Source organism: Saimiri boliviensis, chromosome 3 (assembly GCF_048565385.1).
Source record: "Saimiri boliviensis isolate mSaiBol1 chromosome 3, mSaiBol1.pri, whole genome shotgun sequence".
Classification (NCBI taxonomy): domain Eukaryota; kingdom Metazoa; phylum Chordata; class Mammalia; order Primates; family Cebidae; genus Saimiri; species Saimiri boliviensis.
This window is the reverse complement of record NC_133451.1, coordinates 39,566,032-39,584,226: the sequence shown is the minus strand read 5'-3', so window position 1 is coordinate 39,584,226 and position 18,195 is coordinate 39,566,032. Positions and strand designations below refer to the sequence as shown.

Genomic DNA, 18,195 nt, shown 5'->3' with positions numbered 1-18,195 from the left:
CCATAAGGCACATCATAGCTTTCTTGCACTTAAAAGCGCTTTAGCACTATTCTCAGGAGCCATGTTAAACAGCAAAATCACTGCTAAAGGGTACAAAAAAGTGAAAAATCTGGTACTAAGTGGATCACAAAAAGGACATCCCTTTACAGTATGAGAGCTGAAGCAAGAAAGGGAATGTCACTTAGCTCGACCTCAGCTGGGAACATGTGCATCGGGCACCTCAAGTGTTTTGCCACCGTCTGCCTGTCCACAAATGACCACAAAAGCACCAGGGGTATGGACTTTGGGATTACAAATAAACTTTAGCAAGTAGGTGAACTTGCAGATGTGGAATCTGCACACGATGAAGATGGACCGTATTTGCACTAGATGTATTCCGAGGAGGGACTTTATCCAAGGCTCAGCGGCATCATTCTGAGTGGGCTCATCTACGAGGGCACATTTTAGGATAGAGAGGGCCAAACTATTCTGAATTGCCTCAGATACTGCTTGGGAGCATGCTTATGGCAAACGGTTGTTAAAAACTGTACACTTGTTTATTTGAGAATTGCATTTTCCATGTTGCAAATACACCTGTTACTATTTGAGACTGAACTATGTAACTTCACCATCGCTCACAGCGACCCAGCTCTGACCTCCCAGGCCGGCGGGTACAGCCTGCCTCCTGACTGCAGGTTCTCTCTGCTCCTGTCTTAGGATTAGCATCTCCCCTAGAGCTCACGTGGCCTAGAGCTCATTTCCCAGCAAAATGCAATGTTCCACTTCATGTGCAGAGTTCAGTGTGCATTCTGGTTTTCCTCTGCACTTACTCTGCAAATAACGTTTCTCAGCTTTGCAGTAGCAGAAACGTAATCTGTAGTGTAAATCAGCCATGCGGACCTCAGGACTTGCTTTCCAGTCTTTTCCAAGACTCCTGCAGGGGGATGCTAAAATACCACTCACACTTTCAGGGAGTAAGAATGGTTTCCCAGTAGCACAGACATCTGCTGCGTATCAGCAGGAATAGAAGCGGGATTCTGCCAGCTGAGCTTCTTGGCCTCGACTTACATGGGCTCTTACTCAAACTCCAAGAAAGTGGGATGTGAATCTCATGTTTACGGCACACACTCAGCTTTGCTTGGCGTTTGAGCATATCCGGCAGGAGATTTGATGCAGCAGCTCCCTTTTGTGTAACGTGTTCACTGTTCCATTGGGGGAATTTCCACGGTCACTCTCAGATCATGATTCTTGGAGATGCTTTGTAATAGCTAAGCTGTTTTTCTAGGCCCTAGGCTGTGGTGGGTTAGGGCTTTCTAGGAGGAACTGTGATTGGGAATGTGGCTAGGAGGATTTGACAGCAGCCCTATCTCAGGCTGCCAGGGGTTGGATTTAAGAAGTCTCTTCCAGCCAGGTGTGGTAGCTCATGCCTGTAATCCCAGCATTTTGGGAGGCCAAGGTGGGTGGATCACCTGAGGTCAGGAGTTCGAGATCAGCCTGATCAAAATGGTGAAACCCTCTCCCTACTAAAAATATAAAAATTAGATTGGCGGTGGTGGTGGGTGCCTGCAATCCCAGCTACTTGGGAGGCTGAGGTAGGAGGATTGCTTGAACCCAGGAGGCGGAGGTTGCAGTGAGCTGAGATTGCGCCATTGTGTTCCAGCCTGGGCGACAGAGTGAGACTCTGTCTCACAAATAAATAAATAAATAGGCCTGGTGGTTCACGCCTGTAATCCCAACACTTTGGGAGGCTGAGGCGAGCGGATCACACGGTCAAGAGATCGAGACAATCCTATCCAACATGGTAAAACCCCGTCTCTACTAAAAAACACAAAAATTAGCTGGGCGTGGTGTCGCCCACCTGTAGTCCCAGCCGCTTTGGAGACTGAGGCAGGAGAATTGCTTGAACCTGGGAGGCAGAGGTTGCAATGAGCCGAGCTTGCGCCACTGTACTCCAACCTGGCGCCTGGCAGCAGAGCAAGACTCTGCCTCAGAAAAACAAAAACAAAATAAAAATAAATAAATGAATCAATGAATTAAGTCCCTTCCACAGGCTCCTGTCCCCTCTTTCATGAGACAATCTCTATTTTCTGTTAAACAAGAAAGAAAATAGATGTTTTTGCAGAAACATTTGACTTTTTGAACAAAGTAAATATTATTGAGTTCTGTGCTTGTCCCATATTGCTGAGTGCAGGAATAGTCCAAACCACGCTCTCCAAAGCTTCTGTGGGCCTGCTCAGTGTCTAGGGGGTCCAATTTAATGAGCAGGCTCCTCAGTATCTCTGCTCTGAAGCTGAAAGTCTGTGTTGGGGCAGAGTGAGGAGGGAGGTTATGTCATGACAGTGAGTTATCTAGATCCCACTGGTACCTAGAGAAGAAATTAGCACAAAGCTCTGCATGGAGACTCAGCTCCATCACAGGACTCCGTGTCCCACTGGGTGCCCAGAGTGTTGATCTGGAACCAGCTGGAGGCCCAGATATGAGGACTGCAGACACAGTAAGAGCTCAGGATTGCACCTCTGTTAAGGTGCTCCAGGACCCTTGGATATGGGCTCCAGTCTGCAGGCTCCAGGCCCCAGCAGTTTAAGATGGAGCTCCTGGTAAACCAGACATGGATTGGGTTGGGAACTGGGCAGAGTGGACTCACAGGAAGGACTGGCCCTGTGGCCTACATCGTAGACACCTGGAGTTGGATATGATACATGACCCTAGGTCCCCCAGCTAAATGGATATTTTATATGACTTTTATATCGCTAGGCATGGCTTAGATCAGGATTTGCTGATAATGTAGAGCTAATCATAATAAAAGCTGACACAATGCATGCTTACCAGGTGTGAGCATTTTATACACATGATGCCACTTAGTGCTCCCGACATTTCTTAGAAAGTAAGTCCAGTCATCCCCCAGTACATGCGGAGGACTGATTCTGGGACCCCCGAATCTGCTAGATCTACACATCCTCAACATGGTTGTCCCTGAGGAGCCCGTGGATTCAAAAAGTTAACCCTCTATATACACAAATTCTGCATCCTGTGAATACAGTATTTTCAATCTTCATTTGCTTGAAAATAACCTGTGTGGACCTATACAGTCCAAATAATCCATGTCGTTCAAGGGTCAACTGTGTATCTGTTGTTTCCATGTTAGAAAAGCCAAGACACAGGGGAAGGTCAGCAACGTGCCCTGTGTTACACAGGAATTAAGCAGGGAGCTGAGATTCAAACCTGCATTCTCTGGCTTCAGAGTCCAGGCTACACAATTTTACTGTTACTCTACTAAAAACAGCTGCTTCACATGGGCTGTGCTGGGCTGGCTGCCAGGGTTCACAGGATTCCCTCGAATCCTCAGCAGCACCTGCAAAGGCAGAATTATCCCTCCAGTGATGAGAGGAGGAAACTGAGGACGATGAATGTACTGAAGGCACCGCTGGGGAGTGGTGGTCCAGGACCCCCAGCCTGGTCTGGTCTGGCCTCGTCATGATACTTCAATCTGTCTCAGGCTCGAGTGTCTTCATCTGACGAATGTTTCCTGAGCATGTAGCACATCTGGGGCCACTTTTGAGTGGTGGGCATACAGAGGTCTATAGAACAAGCCTGATCTCAAGGAGCTGCCTTTAGATTGAGCATTTCTGCTAATAGAACAGCTAATGTAGAGCAGAGAATGGGAAATCAAGACTAGGGCTGGGAGCTGGGTGTAGTGGCTCATGCCTGTAATCCGAGCACTTTGGGAGACTGGAGCAGGTGGATCTGTTGAGCCCAGGAGTTAAAGACCAGCCTGGGTAGCACAGTGAGACCCTGTCTCTACAAAAAAGAAAAGATTAGCCAGGTGTGGTAGTGCATAGCCTGTAGTCCCAGCTACGGCTACTTGGGAGGCTGAGGTAGGAGGATCACTTGAGCCCAGAAGATTGAGGCTGTAATAAGCTATAATCTTACCACAGCACTTCAACCTGGGCAACAGAGCAAGACCCCTCTCTTAAAAAAAAAATAAATAAATAAAAATAACTAGTGTACTTTGGGAGGCTGAGGTGGGCAGATCACCTGAGGTCAGGAGTTCAAGACCAGCCTGGCCAAATGGTGAAACCCTGGCTCTGCTAAAAATACAAAAAATAAAAAGAAAATTAGCTGGACATAATGGTGAGTGCCTATAATCTCAACTGCTAGGGAGACTGAGGCAGGTGAATAGCTTGAACCTGCAAGGCGAAGGTTGCAGTGAGCCGACTTCTTGCCATTACACTCCAGCCTGGGTGATAAGAACAAAACTCCATCTCATAAAATAAAATTAAAATAAGGTAAAGTATGACTAGAGCTGGGATCCCTCTGTTCCTCAGCTGTGCCGCTTTGCCAAACTGATACCTCTTCTGGAAAATCAAGATAATAATCCACCCTGAGGATTAAACCTCAGATCAAATCTGACTCTGCCATTTATTTACTGTGTGACATTAGGCAGTTCAGCTAAGGTCTCTGAACCTCAGTTTCTCGTTTAGAAAATAAATACAGCACCTACTTGGTAGGGTTGTTGTGAAAACAAGTTGTGCTACATGCCGTAAAGCATGCAGCTTGTGATCCGTAAATGTCAGCGCCCCCACTTCATGCTTTCCCTGCCAAGACCAGACTCTTAACTTGTGTTTGAAATACTCAGCACAAGGCCGGGCGCAGTGGCTCACGCCTGTAATCCCAGCACTTTGGGAGACCGACGCAGGTGGATCACGACAAGAGATCGAGACCATCCTGGTCAACATGGTGAAACCCCGTCTCTACTAAAAATACAAAAAATTAGCTGGGCATGGTGGTGCATGCCTGTAATCCCAGCTACTCAGGAGGCTGAGGCAGGAGAATTGCCTGAACCCAGGAGGCGGAGGTTGCGGTGAGCTGAGATCGCGCCATTGCACTCCAGCCTGGGTAACAAGAGCGAAACTCCGTCTCAAAAAAAAAAAAAAATACTCAGCACAGAGTGAGCCCTCAATAAATAATCACTGCTAGTATCATGATGATGATTGTAAGTGATAATCAGATTACATGTCTAATGAGATATGCCTGCAAGTTCATGTTTAAGTAAACATACATATAATTTGTTCCATGACATTCTGGAAGCACTGGGCTACGTCTCTCAGTTGAACCCACCTCTGCTCAAATTTTCCATTGATAAAAATAGGCCTCATAATGACAGCCTGGTTCCTGGGCAGGAAATGACTAATGCAATTAACTATTTCTGTACTAAATCACAACCCGGAGGCATGTCTCTGGCATGAGTGAAGAATCTGCAAGGATCCTGGCCGTTACGATGCAGATTGCCAGGCTCCTCTGCTAGCATCGTTGTTCGTCAGACTGCAGTGGCCTGGGGATTGGAAACCACAGTGAATTTCCTGCAGAGTGAACCCTCTCATTAGACAACCTGAACATGCAGTCTGTTGGCACTTGCGTTTCTGTCTGTGAATTAATAAGTTGGCATTCTGGTTGATAGTTTTTAATTTGTATGACTTGTTCATGACATGCTGATGATTGAACCCACTCAGCAGGTTAATGAGAGTTGGTGTGGTACAGGCGTTGCAAATAATTGCCATTGCACGGTGCACCAGCCTTTCTTTAGTAGCAGAAGTCCTTCTGTGTAAGGGCAAGAGTGGGGCCACTGTGAAAGAGGAGGCCCAGAGGCCTCAGCCCCACATTGGGCTCCTCTGCAGGTTACCACTAGACCTAGCAATCCTAGGCTTCTGGAGAACGGTGTGGAGAGCAGTGCTGTGGCCAGGAGGGAGGAGGATGCAGCTAGCAGGCAGTTAGTCAGTTGCCTGGGCATTTCCTTTGCCTCCATGGGCCTCCTTGCCTCCAGTGATCTGTTAGCAGGTGTTGGGTGATGGCGCCCCCTGGTGGACAGTTTGCGCAAGGGCACCCACACCATCTTGGCTTTTGGTCCCTGAGGTGGGGGCATCCCCAGTGTGGGCTCTGAGGTTCTTCTGAGACTCCTCAGAACCAGCCCAAAGCTATAAATCTAGAGCGGGTAGGCTTTGAAGTACTCATTCCCCATTGAGGGAGTATTTCCTTCACCTCAGTGTACTCCTGGCCTTGAATTCTTTAGAATGGGCTGGCCTCCCTGGGCTCCGATGCTAGCCGGGTCTAGCTACTGGGTGCACCCAAGACTGTGAGGAGGGGAGGCGGCACGTTGTGCACACGTGTGTCAGGGTGAGAGGCGTGAGGTGTGGCCTGGGGAGGCTGGCCTCCTCCTCTCCATCAGGAAAGCCTGACGCTGCACCTAGGAGTCAGAGCGGCTGGTGACAGGAATTTGTCAGTACACAAACTCAGGCTTCACTGCCAGCTCCGCCATGTGCTCGTAGTTACCTGAAGTGTGTACACCACTGTGTGTGTGTTGGCTGGGGCTGCCATCACAAAGTACCACAGACGAGGTGGCTTCAACTACACACACTTTCTTTTCTCACAGTTGTGGAGCCGGGGAGCGCAAGGTCACTGATGGCAGGGTTGGTTTCCCCTGGGGTCGCTCCCCTGGGTTCGTGCTGGCTGCCTTTTTCTTCTGTCCTCATGTGGCATCTTCTCTGTGTGGGCGCCTCCCTGCTGCCTCCTCTTCCTAAGGAGACCACACACACACACACACACACACACACACACACACACACACACCTGGGCACAGTGGCTCACGCCTATAATCCCAGTGCTTTGGGAGGCTGAGGTGAGCAGATCACTTGAGCCCAGGAGTTCCAGACCAGCCTGGGCAACATGGTGAAACCCCATTTCTACAAAAAACAAACACACAAAAAACACTTTTTAAAAACAATTAGTGGGCATGGTGGCACACACTTGTAGTCCCATATACTCAGGGGAGGCTGAGCCTAGATGGTCAAGGTGCGGTGAGCTAAGATCATGCCACTGCACTCCAGTCTGGACAACAACAACAACAAAATTAGGCCAGGTGTGGCGACTCATGCCTGTAATCCCAACACCTTGGGAGGCTGAGGCAGGTGGATCACCTGAGGTCAGGAGTTCAAGACCAGCCTGACCAAGATAGCGAAATCCCGTCTCTATTAAAAATACAAAAATTGGCCGGGTGCGGTGGCTCAAGCCTGTAGTCCCAGCACTTTGGGAGGCCGAGGTGGGTGGATCATGAGGTCGAGAGATCGAGACCATCCTGGTCAACATGGTGAAACCCCGTCTCTACTAAAAATACAAAAAAAAAAAAAAAAAACTAGCTGGGCATGGTGGCACGTGCCTGTAATCCCAGCTACTCAGGAGGCTGAGGCAGAAGAATTGCCTGAACCCGGGAGGCGGAGGTTGCGGTGAGCCGAGATCACGCCATTGCACTCCAGCCTGGGTAACGAGCGAAACTCCATCTCAAAAAAAAAAAAATACAAAAATACAAAAATTAGACAGGGATGATGGCGCACACCTGTGATCCCAGCTACTAGGGAGGCTGAGACAGGAGAATCACTTGAACTCAGGAGGCGGAGGTTGCAGTGAACTGAGATCGCACCCCTGCACTCCAGCCTGGGCAACACAGTGAGACTCTGTCTAAAAGTAAAATAAAATATTGCAGCACCCTCCCCCTCTCCAGCATGGCCTCAGACCACTGACCTTCATCAAACTCATTTCCCCTTCCCCACTCGAGCCACATGAGGAGTCAGGAAGGAGTCCAAGCTGCTGCTCTGGGCCATTGTACCCTAACCAAGCGGATCTCTCAGTGCAGAGTAGTGAGGAGCTTTGGCTTCCGCTGAGTAAGCCTGGGGAAGGAAGCAAAGATTCCCCAATAGTAGTTAAAGTAGACGCCAGATCTCATCTCAGCCCCCACTGGAGTGAGACTGCCTTCGTGCACTCTCTCCAGGACCTCAGTGGTTCCTGTAAATCTCAAAATGATTGCTTTTCTCAAGGTTGCTTTGTGGCAAGTCTGCACGTGCACTTTCTCCGACAGAGGGAGGCAGTTAGGAATAGACGTCGCAGGCGGGAGCTGACGGAGCTGACGGGAATGGCCCAGGGGAGAGCTAGGAAAGACGCATCTGCTTTGAAAGAATCCTTTCATATTCATTTAAGGACTCGAAATCAGGGAAGCTTTACATCCTGGGAACTTGGGCGGCTCCCTGTTGTGTGTGAAGAAGGATTGCAAGCCACCGCTCAGCCGCGTTGCCGCGTTCCCCTTCCTTAGCTTTCATTTGGTATGACCGCGTGTGCACTGGGTGTTTCCCAACTGCAGGGATGGGGTTAGTATTCCTGGCCCTGTGAGCAGAGACAGAGGTGACCCAGAGTGGGAACTGCCCTCCACGAAGGGACCAGCCAGTAGTGGGTGGCAGGCAAGGAGATGAATATCGTGGGTGATATTTCAATCGTGGATTGACCCTTAGTGCCTGGCACATGCTAAGCGCTACATGGGGGTTAACTATGATCATGACCATCCTCTTTGTAGAAGGGCCTGTCAGATGTTAACATCAGGGGAGCTTTTCCAGTTACATTGTCTTGCTCTGAAAAATAGGAAGGGGGAACATTACGTAAATGGCTGTAGCGGGCCCAGGGCCTCCAAGGGCCATGCATGATGATTTCTGCCTGAATGCTTACGGTGTGGTAGACAGTATGGGGAAATGGCAGGACAGCTGAAGCACTCACCGGGGCCAGCAAAGAAATGCTCTCTGGGCCCTCCCTGGCCACCGAGGTCTGTGCCATACTGAATAATGAATCAGGCTGATTGCTTGCTTCAGCCAGCTGGAGAACTGGGTCAAGCTTCACTCCAGAGAATCCCCAGGCACCTCTCTGGCGGAACCCACTGACATCCTAGATCGGAAAAGCATTTCAGTATTTCCCAAAAAAGCGATAACAAAGCCTAATTATATTTAAAACTGTATACATCATGACTGTGATCTCCGTGTCTGCCTGTAATGACTGCAAATGCCAGTTTACTAAAGACTTCTCTATTATGGAGGCAACATCCAAGAGGTAATTTGGAATCTTGAAAAGCCTGTGTGTTTTTTGAATGGACTCTGTGAACGCTGTTTTAGATCACAGCCCTTTGCTCACTGGCTGTTTTATTTATTTATTTATTTATTTATTTATTTATTTATTTATTTTTGAGATGGAGTCTCACTCTGTTGCCCAGTAGCACAATCTCGGCTCACTGCAACTTTCACCTCCTGGGATTAAGTGGTTCTCCTGCCTCAGACTTCCGAGTAGCTCGGATTATAGGCACCTGCCACCATGCCTGGCTAATTTTTGTACTTTTTTAGTATAGATGGGGTTTCACCATGTTGGCCAGGCTGGTCTCGAACTCCTGACCTCAGGTGATCTGCCTTCCTTGGCTTCCCAAAGTGCTGGGATTACAGGCATGAGCCACCACACCCAACCCATTTTTAAATTTTATTACTACTTTTTTTAAGAGATGGTGTATCGCTCTGTCACCTAAGCTGGAGTGCAGTGGCTTGATCCTAGCTCACGGTAGCCTTGAACTTCTGAGCTCAAGTGATCCTCCCACTTCAGCCTCTCTAGTAGCTGGGACTACAGGTGTGTACCACTGTGCTTGGCTAATTTTAAAAAAAAATTTTTACAGACCATGTTTCGCTTTGTCACCCAGGCTTGTCTTGAACTCCCGGCCTCAAGTGATCCTCCTGTGTCAGCCTCCCAAGTAGTCGGGATTACAGGAGTGAGTCACTATGCCTGGCTAGTTTCTTGTATTAAAAGCTAGGTGTTGGGGCTGGGTGGGGTGGCTCATGCCTATAATTCCAGCAGTTTGGGAGGCCAAGGTGGGAGGATCACTTGAGCCCAGGAGCTTGAGACCAGCCTGGACAACATGGCGAGATCCTGACTCTACAAAAAGTCAAAAATTAGCAGAGTATGGTGTTGGGCGCCTGTAGTCCCAGCCACTTGGGAGGCTGAGGTGGAGGGATTGCCTGAGCCTGAGAGGTCAAGGCTACAGTGAGCCATGATTGTACCACTGTACTCCAACCTGGGTGACAGAGACCCCATCTCAAAAAAAAAAAAAAAAAAAAAAAACAACCAAAAACCTGGGTGTCATCTCACCTTGACAAGTCATTCCGTCCTGCCCGTTGGCTCCAGCTCCAGCCACTCAGAAGTTGTACAGTCCTTTCCCGCCCCCTTCGTTTGCCTATACTCATTTCTTCTGTTCACCCTTAAATTCCCGATCATTTCCTATATAGAGCCATTTAACCATTTTCCTTATCCACTAACCAAAAAAGGACTGTGATGCTAACTAGAAAGCTTCTGCTAGCCCCATGCACACACACACATACAATGCTATTAACCTCCTTGGAATTCTTTTAAAGTACAGTAAATCTTTACTTAACATCGTTAGTGAGTTCATAGAAACTGCAGCGTCAAGAGAAACAATGTATAAGGAAACCAGTTTTTTTTTTTTTTCTCATCCATGTTATAGCAAAGCAACATTGAAAGAAGTTGAACAAAACAACCTTCTTCAAGATGGGTCATTTTCCTTAAAGTTACAGTTTCCAAGAACCTATCAATGGCATTAAGTGAAGATTTACTGTACTTTGTATTCTTATAGCTTTTGGAAAACGATTGAGAGCCTTGGACCATCTTTCCATAATCTGCACATGTGTGCGTGCACGAACACACGCACACACACACACATACATACACAATTTTGGATATATTTTCAGGGGGTTTAGAACTTCCTCAAGATCCATCCGTGGATCTCCCAGGTCTGTGGACCTCTAATAAAATCCCTGAAGTGTGGCCAGCTGTGTTGGTTTATACCTGTAATCCCAGTACTTTGGGGGGCCGAGGTGGATGGAACACCTGAGGACAAGAGTTCGAGACCAGCCTGGCCAACATGGTGAAACTCCATCTCTACTAAAAATACAAAAATTAGCCAGGTGTCGTGGCGCATCCCTGTAATCTCAGCTGCTTAAGAGGCTGAGGCAGGAGAATCGCTTGAACTTGGGAGGCAGAGGTTGCAGTAAGTGGAGATCGTGCCACTCTGCTCCAGCTCGGGAGACACAGCAAGACTCAGTCTCAAAAACAAACAAACAAACAAAAACAAACAAACAAACAAAAAAACCCCACCAAACCCTGAAGTCAGCTGATGAACTGGAGTCTGCCCTGCTGAAAAGGCTCCGTATCTCTCCCTGCCCCTACCACCTGGGAGTATCCTTAGTGATACTGTCATTAATTGTAAGAATAAAACTGGATTGGTATAGCTGGCTATGACGTGTCAGGATTGGGGGACCAGAGACCTGGAGAAAATAGTGGCCACTTTTTCTCACCTATTTCCTTTGGGCCAGCCCCTTTGCAAGATTCTTAATCTAAGCTCCCAACTCATGCTTGTGCCTCAGTATACCCTCATTCACAGCCTATGCTATAGATTGCTGCTATGTGTCTGCTCTGTCACAAGCTTCTCAAAAGTAGGAACTTATCTACTCCTAGATGAATCTACAGGGAAAAATAGGCACTCATCTCTGTAGGTCCCCCAGGAACTAATAGGCACTCAGTGAACTAATAGACAATCAGCTCGAATGCACAGTTGTTACTGTGCTACAGGATGATTAGGCTTGAATGGTAAGTAATTCCTATAGATGAGTGCTAATTAGGATTACATTTGTCGTGTTGGGTCACATTTTAGCTTTTTGATGTGAACCTTTTAATTTTTTTAATATCTGCTACTTTTATTGGTTCTGGTACCGTTTACCTTTTGGTCACTATCCCACCGCAGTCACAGAGCAGCGGCTGTGCCCTGGGTGTCGGATATGCTCCTTCGTGGACATGAGTTCATTTTACCACTGTCTTCTTCGGTCCTGTTCCCCGAGGCCGACCCGCCTGGCTAGGGGCAAGGCCCGTATCCCACGGCTCCCTGGCTCTGGCCCCGGTCCCGCCCCTCACTGCATCCCCTGGAGGAGGCCCCCGAGCTTTCTGACAGCATGCTCTCGTTCTGCTGCCTGCGTGAGGGCCTAGGGGAAGGAAAAGGACAGAAACCTAGAAATTCAGCAGGAAAGAGAAACGGAAGGTCGGGGAAAGCAAAAAATGAATTCATAGTGTTTTCTGGAACCAGAGAGAACGAAGTGTTTGCTGAGGGCCTGCAATGGCCCACCCACTTGCCCTTTGTCATTTTCCTTTCACTGTTCAACTGAGTAACCTTCGATTTTTCGGAGGCTGAGCATCCACTGATTGGAATACAGTGCGAACCTGGGACCCTCTGGTCGTAAAAACTACGGCTTTGCTCCGTGTTCTGCCCCACAACACATGTTTTAGGAAGAGATCCTCTGTAGGAAGATGGCTTAGAAAACCCAGAGACACAAGCTGCAAACAAGATGAGTGTTCCAGCTGAGACGGGATGACTTCATTCCACTGTGGAAGGAGAGAGAACAAACGGGCGAGAAAGAGGCCCAGGCCAAAAGCTGTGTCCCCTCTCATTCAGCCAGGTCCCTTAAATGCCCATAGTAACTAACAACCTTAACAGAAGCAGCAGCAAACGCTAATGTAGCCCAGTTAATCCTCACAACATTTGATAGGTGGTTGTGAGACAGGTTATTTTTAGTACCCACATTTTATAATGAGGACATTGAGACACAGATGGATTAACTAACTCACCCAAGGTCAAAAATGATAAGAGGCAGCCGGTGGGATTTGAACCTAGATTTTACTTTCGGTCTTAGGAACCACATAACTTTGGATAAAGAAAGGAGCCATCTGTCTATGGCAGTGGTTCTTAGGTGTGGCTCCCAGATCAGCAACTTCAGCATCATCTGAGAACTTCTTAGAAATATAGATTCTTAGGACTGAAAGGCTGAAAAAAAAAAAAATAGAGAAATACAGATTCTTGGGCCCTACCCAGACCAACTGAGTCAGAAACCCTGGGGAGGGACTCAGTGTTCTGTGTGTGTTTTCTTGGGGTTTTATTTTGTTTCATTTTGATATATAGTCTTGCTCTGTCACCCAGGCTGGAGTGCAGTGGCACAAACTCAGCTCACTGCAACCTCCGTCTCCCAGGTTCAAGTGATTCTGCTGCCTCAGCCTCCGGAGCAGCTGGATTACAGGCACTCACCACCACGCCTGGCTGATTTTTGTATTTTTAGTAGAGATGGGGTTTCATTCACCATGTTGGCCAGGCTGGTCTCGAACTCCTAACCTCAAGTGGTCTGCCCACCTTGGCCTCCCAAAGTGGGGATTACAGGCGTGAGCCACCACACCTGGCATGTTCTGTGTTTTAAGAAAACCTTCCAGATCATTTATTCAAATGTATTGTGCGCTACAGTACATCTCCATATGCTGGCTTTGTCTGAAATCTGTTAAACTAGAGAAATCCTTAAAATCCACTGATAGAAAATAGTAAAAGTTTATCATTAATAATAATAAAGGCCGGATGCTGTGGCAAATGCCTGTAATCCCAGCACTTTGGGAGGCCAGGGTGGGTGGATCACCTGAAGTCAGGACTTCGAGACCATTGTGGCCAACATGATGAAACCCTGACTCTACTAAAAAGACAAAAAATTTAGCTAGGCATGGTGGCGCATGCCTGTAATCCCAGCTACTCAGGAGGCTGAGGCAGGAGAGTCACTTAAACCTGGGAGATGGAGGTTGCAGTGAGCCAAGACCACGCCACTGCACTCCAGCCCCTGGGCAACAGAGTGAGACTCCATCTCAAAAACAAACAAAAAATAATAATAAACATTTGCTCAGTTTTTACTATCTGCCAGGCATGATGCTAAGCATTTTACCAGCATTATCTTCTTTAGGCCTTACACATGTTGTGAGTATAGGTGGCGTTATTATTTTACAGATGAAGAGACTGAGACCCAGAGACCTTAGGTGACTTACTCAAAGTCACCAGCCAGAAAGTACCAAAATCATGACTTGAATCCAGACCCCTCTGATGACACAATTCTAACCTGAACCATTACTCTTTAGCCCTTTTGATTAAGAACTATTGAAGAACAGGCATCAGTCAAAGTGTATATGTTGTGTTTTTTGTTATACATATTTTAAGGGGCAGATGACTTGATAAAATATTTTGAGCTCTTCCCATGCTCCAAGACGAGGATTTATTCCCAAAACTGATTATGCCCAGCATCCGTGAGTTTAAGGGAAAATGGTGGTAGTGGTTATGAACCTTTCTGGCCACACGGGGGCAGCACTAAACAGTGCAGGTTGCTCGTTGCTGCTCCGTTCTTTGGGACGAAGCCACGCTGGCACCTGGCAGAGCTCTGTATTCTCCATACACCTGCTTCCCATTCTGTGGCCACACAGAATGGGGTGAAACTCTTCAGACAGAAACTAAATTAACAGCAAGTTTGCACAAGAAAAATGATTTTAAATAAATTCACTATAGTAATATAAGTTGGGCTTCTATTCATCAGCGTGACAAAACAGCATTCTTTTTTCTTTTTTCAGACGGAGTTTTGCTCTTGTCACCCAGGCTAGAGTGCAGTGGCGCAATCTCAGCTCACTGCAGCCTCCACCTCCCAGGTTCAAGCAATTCTCTTGTCTCAGCCTCCTGAGTAGCTGGGACTACAGGTGCCCGCCACTACTCCTGACTAATTTTTGTATTTTTAGTAGAAACAGGGTTTCACCATGTTGACCAGGCTGGTCTCGAACTCCTTTCAAAATGCTGGGATTACAGGTGTGAGCCACCACGCCTGGCAAAAACAATATTCTTAATGTGCTGGGGTGAGGTCAGCTGATTTGCATTTTTTAGCCAAGAATGATACTCTTGATGTTCAGAATTTTTTATCAAAATTTTTGTCATTTTGGACTCAAAGGAGAGAAAATAGCTAGTATTCTTTTTTACCATCTTTGTTGTTACTGAATTCTTTTGAGCAGTCCCAGGTTGGAGGGTTTGTAGTAGACAGCTGGAAACAGTGGGAAATTGATTTCTGACTTCTGGTTTTAAGAATATTATCTCGGCCGGGCGCGATGGCTCAAGCCTGTAATCCCAGCACTTTGGGAGGCCGAGGCGGGTGGATCACGAGGTCGAGAGATCGAGACCAACCTGGTCAACATGGTGAAACCCCGTCTCTACTAAAAATACAAAAAATTAGCTGGGCATGGTGGCGCGTGCCTATAATCCCAGCTACTCAGGAGGCTGAGGCAGGAGAATTGCCTGAACCCAGGAGGCGGAGGTTGCGGTGAGCCGAGATCGCGCCATTGCACTCCAGCCTGGGTAACAAGAGCGAAACTCCATCTCAAAAAAAAAAAAAAGAAAAAAAAAAAAAAAAAAAGAATATTATCTCACAGTAACACTGCTGTCTTAGGGTTCACCCCTGCTTAGAGATCACTGTCTTAGAGATCACTGAGATGCTCTCCTGATGGCAGCTTCTGTGGATCCCAAACTCCATTTCCGAATGGGCGTGCCACAATATCCCACTCAAGCCCCAGTTTCTATGCCAGAGGCCAAATTCACTAGAATTTTGACTGACATGATTATATAATTTGTTGTCTAACCCAGGACACTTTTTGAGAGTACAAGGGGCTGCTCCGAATAATTTTGCCAGAATGACAGGGATACCCCAGACTATTGAGGGGAAAATTCAGACATGTGGTCACCCTAATCTTCTTTCATTGTTCCTTCTTGTTTATTCCAGTTAAGTGTTATGTGACAAATTGAGTGACTGTATTTATTTTCTCATTGAACAAATGTTCGAGTATTTTTTATATGCTAAGTTCACTGCCTATATTATTTTATCCTCACAAAAACCCTCGGAAGTAACTATTACTGTTACTCCCATTTTTACAAATGAACAAAATTGGGACTTAGTAAATGGCTTGTCCAAGTTCCCAGTACCAGTCCCTCAGAGAGCTGAGACTGGAATGCAGGCTGTTTCTATCTTGATCCATATACACTCAGAACCTCATTGAGGGCCAAGCATGGTTGCTCACCCCTGTAACCCTAGCACTTTGTAGACCAAGGCAGGCCAATCACTTGAAGTCAGGAGTTTGAGGCCAGCCTGGCCAACATGGTGAAACCCCGTCTCTACTAAAAATACAAAAATTAGCTGGCCGTGGTGGCACACCTGTAATCCCAGCTACTCATGAGGCTGAGGCAGAAGGATCACTTGAACCTAGAAGACAGAGATTGCAGTGAGCCGAGATCATGCCACTGCACTGCAGCCTGGGTGACAGAGCAAGACTCTGTCTCAAAAAAGAAAAAGAAAAAGAAACTGTATTGAGGTCACTGGCTGTTTATCCAGCCTTCTTTATCATCCTAACCCCATCTGACATTGTCCTTCCACAAAAATCTCGGAGGCACAGAGCAAAGTGGAGCCCAGAAGCCAAACTGCCCAGGTTTGAATCCTAGATCTACCACTTACCACCTTTGTGCTTCTCTCAGTTTCTTCATGTATGAAGTGGGTACAGTAACTTAGTATCGACCTCAAAGGGTGGGGGTGAGGACTGACTGAGTTAATACTTCTGACATGTGAATAGAGGTGGTAGGGAACAAGGTTGGAATGGCAGGCCAGAGGAGTCAGCTGGGACACTGTGATTTTACTGACTAGGGCCTGGGTTGGTAACCGACGTGGAAGAGAGGTTAGAGGCTGCACAGTACTTTCCAGAGCAATAGCAGGGCGTGGGCACTTAGGGGCTCAGACTGGCAAAATTGTGCATCTCATAAAGCAGCACATTTGGTGGGGTGCTTCTGTGGAATATCCAGTGCATCCACCTAGAGGAACTTTGAGACTGAGGGAGCAGAGCTGCGGAGCGGGCAGGCAGGCCAGCCAAGACCTGACCAGCCCTGAACTGGCCACAGCCAGCTCTGGCACCCAAGACCTCTTCAGCATCGAGCTGGTTCCCTGCAGTGTGTACACATGTGCAGAACCTTTCCTCAAGACTCGAACTCCTGAGTAGCTTCTGTGGTCGTCACAGGAACTGCCTTCTCTTTTTGGTTTCTTTGTAAAAGGCACGTTGTGCACGGTCAGCGCAGTGGCAGCGAAGTGGTTACACAGCCCTCTCTTCTGGGACATGAGGATCAGCGCGCTGTTTGCTTCGATGGGCTGGTTAGTCTTTGATATTTTGGTGAGTTTTTTTTTTCCTGACACAGTGTGATCAGCCACTCAGGAAGGAAGTGCCCAGTTTGTGTATGGTGACTGAAAGGGGACGGTGGCACTAGGCTGAATGTGGTCACTTTAGGACGCTTTGCTGCATTTCTTCATGTGGTTATGAAGCTCACATTTGGAGACTTTATAAGCCGTTCTTCAAGAGCCAGTCTGTTGGCTCCCAAGGAAGGGTGGCTTCGTGTCTGCCTTTCCTATCCCAGGAAAGTGGCCTCTGGGCCGTGACGCACAGCTTGCTGGGACCAGGGATGCAGAGAGGATCAGGGACCCTGCTCAGGCATGTGGCAGCCCTGGTGATCACCAGAAAGGCAGATGCTATAGCCAGGTCACCCTCACGTGCACTGGAAAGTTTTTCCTTCATGTGTCTTTGGATTTTTTACTGGTTATAATAAGCATCGTATAGTATTTTTTTAATTAAAGGGAAAAATGGAATTACAGAACTTTAAAATAGAAGAAGTATGATCTCAGATAGAATATCTCTAAACGATACAAGAATAAATAGTTTTTAAAGTACAAATCTGTCAATTCTGCAAGTACTTCATCATTTCCAGATTCCCTCATCACAGACGCAATAGGACATGACACACTTACTTGTTATCATGAGTGCACATTTTTTTCCTTGTTTTGCTGCCTTTCTGGGTATTAGAGAAAACATCTTGCTTCTCTGTTATTAGAAACAAGCACCTAACATGTGTTTAATTCATTCTCTCTCCACCATTTCTAGTTGCTTACCAAAGAACAGTTTTCACAGGGTTGCATTTCTCACTATTTAAAAAACTGCCTTGTAAGAGGTATCAGGAGCTTAGAAATGTTTGTACCTGTTAACTCTATGCTTATACTTCTGGTAATCTACTCTTTTTTTTTTATTTTTTATTTTTTGAGATGGAGTCTCACCCTGTCACCCAAGCTGGAGTACAATAGCATGATCTTGGCTCACTGCAACCTCTGCCTTCAGGGTTCAAGTGATTCTCCTGCCTCAGCCTCCTGAGTAGCTGGAATTACAGGCACGCACCACCATGCCTGGCTAATTTTTGTATTTTTAGTAGAGATGGGGTTTTGCCATGTTGGCTAGGCTGATTTCGAACCCCTGACCTCAGGTGATCCACCTACGTGAGCCTCCCAAAGTGCTGGGATTATAGGCGTGAGCCACCGCACCCAGCCTACTTCTGGTAACCTATTGTAAGGAAGAAATCCAAACATACACACACATCCGGCAAAA

General features: G+C 47.2%; 1 protein-coding gene across 13 annotated transcripts in view; it reads left to right on the top strand.

The window, feature by feature from the left end:
• APBB2 (amyloid beta precursor protein binding family B member 2) overlaps positions 1-18,195 on the top strand; it is a 410,561-nt gene that overhangs the window by 297,727 nt on the left and 94,639 nt on the right. The window lies entirely within an intron of this gene.